Consider the following 7,000-nt stretch of genomic DNA (forward strand, 5'->3'; position numbering starts at 1 on the left):
CAGGGTGAGGAAGCTTATTTCAGTATAACGTAAAGATTAAAAACATAATAAATTATTTTAAAACTTGAATATTTAAGAAAATATTGATCATCGGAATTCTCACTGTGTCTGTTTACTATGATGCCTGGGAAACTGGTCTTTAATTCAGTCTTTTCAAATTTTATGGCTGAATTACTCATGAATTTTCAGAAAATTAAAAATTATATATCTAAAAATTTTACTTTTTAAATATAAAAAAGCCCCAAATGATTCACTGATAATACTCTTTGAAATGGTAAGATTCTACACTAAACCTGTCAGGTGTAAAAAGATACAAATAACGATGTATTTTTGTAAGTATTATAATTACTACTAATTTAAAAATGAGAAAGTTAACAAATTTTATGGTTTACACAAATATATAAAACATCTAAAATAAATGTGGGCAGAGAGTTTTCATATCTTTATTACTAAAACTCTAAAATTTCATATTGCTAAGACTATAAAACTTTACTGAATAATAGAAATTTTGAATAAATGGAGTTATTTTCCACATCTCTAATAGAATGAAAGCCAAAACTCAATCAATTCTCCCAAAATTATTATATATATTTAACTTAATTGTATTGAAATATTTTGGTTTCCATGACAGCCAACACCAAATAATTTTGATGTTTATTTGGAAGAATATAAACAAAATAACAATGACAATTTATTTCAAATAATAATTCTTTCATTGAATATTTGTATGTTATTTAAGCAATAAACTTCTCTGAATATGGCACAATGGCACAAATTATAAAGAACAGCAAATATATATTATATTTAATATATGTGATCATATAAGTGAAAACTGTTGTATGTAAAATGTTAATAAAATACAATTGGTTTTCTATAAGGTAAAAATTCAATAGAATTGTTATGCTATTTTTACATTTCATATTACTTTCATTTGGTATGAAGGTAATATGCAACATGCAGTGATGTAAGGAAATAGCCATTTTCATGCATTACTGGCCATAGCAAAATTGGTACCAGCTGTTGGAGAATTTGCTGATACTAATGTGATAACTAAGAAATTTCACTTTTAGAAGTTTATCTTAAGAATTGATAAAAGAATTTTAAAAGTAGGAATAGATGCAAAAGTTTAAATGAGATAATTTTCATCCCACCACAATAATTTTAATATAAAAGCCAAATTCATTATTTTAAATGTAGTATACTATGCATTCTAGTTTAATACATCTGGAATACTTACATATATATGTAAATATATTCTATTTTAGTTATATACCAATGGCTTTGGAGAAAACGATTTCCTGACTGGAGAATTTTTGACAGTATTTATGTATGCTATGTTCTTAGTTTTGTTTTCTGAAAACAATACTTTATTATAGAGAGTACCTTTGGACATGCTGATTACAAATGATATTGTTTTTATATTAAATAATTTTTATTTGAAATATAATATTCCAACTGGACAGTAGATAAATAATAAGAATATAGTGAAATAAATTTTCACAATGGATAAACTCATGACCACTCACAAAATTCAGGAAAAGTAACATCAGTAGCATCCCAGAAATTACAAATAACTGAATTTTGTACACTATTCAATGCAATATGCAATGCAAAGTAACACCAAATGTCCTGGCTTCTCATTCCAGGTTTTAGTGTCATATTGTTTTGACCTTCATATACATTTATTAACAGATCATGTTTTCTGGTGTGTCTTTTTATTTCTGTATTATATTTTGAGATTCATACATGTTAAGAATTAATTTGTAGTTCATTAATTGCCTCACAATATTTAACATATAACGATTTGTAAAATGTTGATCAATTCAATGATCAATTAATAGTTGGCCTGAATCCCCCTTAAGCCTATTAAAGTGTTGTAATGAAGTGCCTTCCAAGTGAGTTTTGTCAAATATATATATATATATATACATATATATGTATATATATACACACATGTATATATACATACACATATATATGTATATATGTACTTGTATATATATATACATATGCGTCATATATAGGTAAGTATGTTAGTGTGTGTACATATATACAATTCTTTCTCTGCATATACTCACACTTCTACATATATTTATGTTATTTTAAAAGAAAAAAATTCCAGGACAAATTTACATATGTCTTCAATTTTATTTAAAAAGGAAAAATCTTTTTTTTACTGTGTTTGTGATAGTTATATTACTTTTGACTTCCTCCAACAGAGTATGAAAATTCCAGTTGTGCCACATACCCAACAAAACTTCTTACTGCATTTTTCATTTTAGTCATTTTAGTAGGTATCTTTTAAAGAATTTTTTTGTCATAGTGTTTCCACTGCATTGTAGTATCTTCAAAATCATAAATCAATATTTTTATAGGTTTTCTCTTTCAGCGTAATATTCTATTTGGCTAATACTTGCACAAAAATAACATTTTATCTTCATAATAGATTTGACTTTCGGCTTTGTGAGATGTAAGCATATTTATTATTCCAGACAGCCTTACTCTATTTCTGTATAAATATAAAAATCAGATGGTCAATTTTGATAAGAAAAAATCTTACTGGGTTGATTATTTGCATTTGAAAAAATATTTTATTAATTATTTCCAATGCATCAATATATCATTCTGTAATATTTTACACTTTCTTAGTTTCTTACCATCATATATTATAGTTTTCTGTTTAGATTTTCTGTACAAAATGGAGGAGGAAGAAGATCAGGAAAAATAACTAATGGTTACTATCTTTAATACCTGGGTGATGAAATAATCTGCACCACTAACCCCCATGACATGTTTAAATATATTACAAACAAGTACTTGTACCCCTGAACTTAAAATAAAAGTAAAAAACAAAAACAAAGCACAACTGAAATTAAACTTATTTGGAGCATTTTTAATAGATTAATTTTATTGAGCAATTTTAAGATCACAGCAAAATTAAGCATAAAATAGAGAGTTCCCATATAATCTCTTCCTCAAATACCAAATTTGTAAAAGGTTAGACTTATTTTTTAAAATAAACGCTTATAAGAATTTAATGGCAGAGCCATCTGGTGCTGGAGGTTTCCTTGAAGGAAAGGTAATAATTATTATTAAAAATAATGGATTTATTTTCTTTGGTATAACTCAGATTACTGAAATCTTCTACTTTTACTGTCCACTTTCCTAATTTTTCCCCCAAATTTATTTGCGCATTTTAGCCAAACTGTCAATTCTATTAGAAAAAATATTTATATAATATCACTATTATTTTAATATCTGAAGGATTTACATTGATAACCCAATTCTCAAACTGGCACTGATAATGTCTTATATTTTTTCTTGATTTGTCTAGCTACTGATTTATGAATTTTATTACTGTCATGTAAGATCCGTATTTTGGTGTATTGTTCTCTATTTTATGTTTGTTTACCATTTCATCGGCTTTTGTTCTTATCTGTATGATTTCTGTTTTCCTTTATATGGAATGTGATTCTTTTGTAGACTGTTTCTAATAAAGAAATTTTTGTAACATATTTTTTGATTAACCAGTGTGAATTTTTCTTTCCTTCATGGGCTGTTCATAGGCAGCTTTTAAAATTTTATAGTTTTCAGTTTTTTCTTGCTCTCTTTTTGTTATTATTCTCTAGCTTAATTCCATTCTGTCAGAAACATACACTACATGATTTCACCAAATACATCAAATTTTGATAATATTCTAGATTCTCCTGAAAAAAGTATGTTATTTCATACACATTATGTAGTGTAGAATATTCTATTTATATATCAGTAACTTCAAGTTTCATAATTATCTTCTTCAGTTATTTTTTATCATTACTGAACACTTATTAAACAATTGAAAAAAGTTTGTTATAGTGACATATTACAAATATGTCTTCCAATATATAATTAGTCAATTTTGGTTCTACATATTGTGAAGTTGAATTATTTGACAGAGATTTAGGATTCATTTCCTTCTGTTGGATTGACACCTTAATGTATTATGATATTACATTTATTTTATTTTGAATGTTTATAGCCCTAAAGTGTCTTATTTAGTATAGATATATTATCTTTGTTTTATTTATTTTGTAGGCTATAACTTTTTCTTTTCCTTATGTGCCTTAAGAGACATTAGTCAATTTTCTCTGGAGTTGCGGAGAAACAGCATGGGGAGAAATGCCAGATATAGGTGATAGAGAGGAAGGTAGCACATCACACTGCCATGCATGCACCTATGCAACAATCTTGCATGTTCTTCTCATGTACCCCAAAACCTAAAATGCTATAAAAAATTTGAGAAAAAAAAGAAAAAAAGAAAAAGAAACTTATATATTAGCTTATCTGTGATATATTTAACTTTTTAAAGTTGTTTACTTATGAACTACAGTTAGCGTTCTTGATTTATTATGGGTGTACACAAATAATTACACATATCACTTCCCCAGACATGCCAGAATAGTTCACTTTTCTGCTCTCACAGTAATGGTAAAACCTAGAGCTTAATTTATAAATTAGGCATAAAAAAAGATTAACAGGAATATATAGCAAAATAGAACAATTATGTCAATATACTGCAATAAAAATAATGCGAATGTAGTCTCTCACTCTTACTATCTCAAAATATCTTCTTGTACTCTACTTACTTTTCTTCTTCAGGTGATATAAAATAATATGACTACACGATGATACAAAATGAGGCAAATTACCTGTTAATTTGTTGTCATCTCCTGCTTTCCAAATCTGCGGTAGTATTGAAAACCAACATCTCACAATTACGGTGAACACCAGTATCCTGCCAGCTAATAGTGGGTGCAAAAGAGGACTGGGGATTCTTGAACCCCATATTTCCAGGGAATTGTGATCATTTAACATCTTTGTTAAAGGCTAATTCTTAATTGAAGAATACACAATGCTTCTGTCTTGCAAGACAACTCACTTTACTCTTAAAGATATTTCTCCATTTCTCTTTTGACCACTAGAAAAATAGCTAAGTTTAAGTCTTAACTAGTTCAGGAAAGTACTGACTCTACTAAAAGAGCCATGAGACTTGGCTAATAATTAGGCTGAAATCATGATATGGTAAGAAACGTAATATTGAGCTTCTAGATAAAGAGAGCTGGAATGTAAGAATGGATTATTCAAGGCTGTGTTGACATTTTATTTATGATACAAATATAGAAAACAGAAAAGGAAAGTTATTTACATGGGAACATCTTTTTGGGAAGGCATCTGGTGCTAATATGGTTCTTAGAAGCTAGAAGAAAGAGATGGCACACAATAAATCAGATATAAATGATAGAGCTACTTTTCACTGATGTTGAAAAAGGTCATCAAACACTTAAAATAGACATAATAAAGTGGTTATTCTATGTAATTCCCAGAAAACCTAGTACATATATTCTTCCAGATAGCAAAGTCATGAAACTGTCTTGATAAGGGGACACCAGCATCACTGAGAAACTGGAAGACATCATTTGTAGATCAGGATAACAGATGCATAGGCTTGCATTATCATTGCTGATCAAGCTACTCCTACCACTGTTAAATCAAGGGCCTCTCATCCTGGATGTGTCAGAAATTCATGTGAATTAAAATCAACATGTATTCTAAGTATGGATTTCATTTCCTGCTCACAGAGTTTCCAACAACACTACTAAGGGCTTCAGTGTGAGTTAATCCTACAGAACACTGTATCAGACATAAAGTGCCATTTCATAGCAAAACAAGTGTTGCAATTAGCAAATGACCATTGGATCAACTGTTTCTATGACACACTACTTCACCCAGAAAACTTCCAGTCTAATAGAATGAAGGAAATATTTTTTGAAGAGGTGTTGAGGTAGCTGCTTGGAGTTATAAACCTACAATAAAGGGATTCTACCCTTGAAGATGTAAATACAGTCCAAATTAATTTCCAATATAAGGTTGGGTCTAGGAACAAAGTGTGAAAATGGAACTGGCCCCACTTAATATCATTTTCAATGACCCAGTTTAGAAACTGCTTTTTATACTTTTTATCTGGTTCCTAGATTGGAAATGTTTTCCTCAGATTACATGGCAAGAACTTGTGGATAAATTAGGAGAATATTAGCAGAATCTGGGAAAAATGAGAGTCAATTTAAAGCATTCTGATACATTTTGATAGCATTATCATGAATAAAATGATAGTGTCTCAGTTCTTTGAAATTCTTTTCTGAACAGGTTAATAAAGTTAAACAGCATATTACTTCAAAATTCAAATTTTATTTCTTTACTTTTGATATATGGGATGAATCCAATTTACTTCTGTCATTTAGAGCTGATAGTATATTTCAGATAAATCACATTTTAGAGATCTCTTCCTCAATAAAGTAATCCAAAAAGCATGGCCCTGAACAACATTGCCTTCATAAGATGCTCAAAATTCTAATCCAATTTCAATGGGACTATAAATAGTTCTATTATGGTGGAGTAGAGGCATAGACTAATGGAAAAGGTCTCACTGTTTAGTCACCTGGTCAGTCACATTACATTATTGTTTGTCCACCTCAGGATACTGCTTAGGATAGTGGTTTGTATCCTAGACAGTTTTTGCAATCATATCCCACAGTCTCGATTTCCAAAAAGATATGTTTCATATTGCATGAGTTGCTATCATTATTTATCTTTCTCAAAAGGGATACACTTCAAAACAAAAGAATCTCTGAGTTAGTGCCATATTTTAGGGCATCTTAACTCTGCAAGAGAGCTTTGCAGCATAAAATCTATTCATAGTCTCACAACAGTAGGTGTCCCAATGTCAGAATATGGAAGATTGTTGTAATGGGAGCCAAAAATAAATACTTCTTGTTATTTCTCAAACTAAGAGAAAACTATATTATCTTGCCATGCATAAAACTCACTTAAAGACTGGCATAAATGAGAGTGAATTGTTTTTAATAAGTGGTATTTGTTGAGATAGAGGAAAGAGAATATGAGTGATTGAATTTTCTTAAACTAGGCCACAAAATTACATTTGGCCCTAGACTAATATGTGAAG

Source organism: Sapajus apella, unplaced genomic scaffold, assembly GCF_009761245.1.
Source record: "Sapajus apella isolate SASKATOON/1434 unplaced genomic scaffold, GSC_monkey_1.0 scaffold108, whole genome shotgun sequence".
NCBI lineage: Eukaryota > Metazoa > Chordata > Mammalia > Primates > Cebidae > Sapajus > Sapajus apella.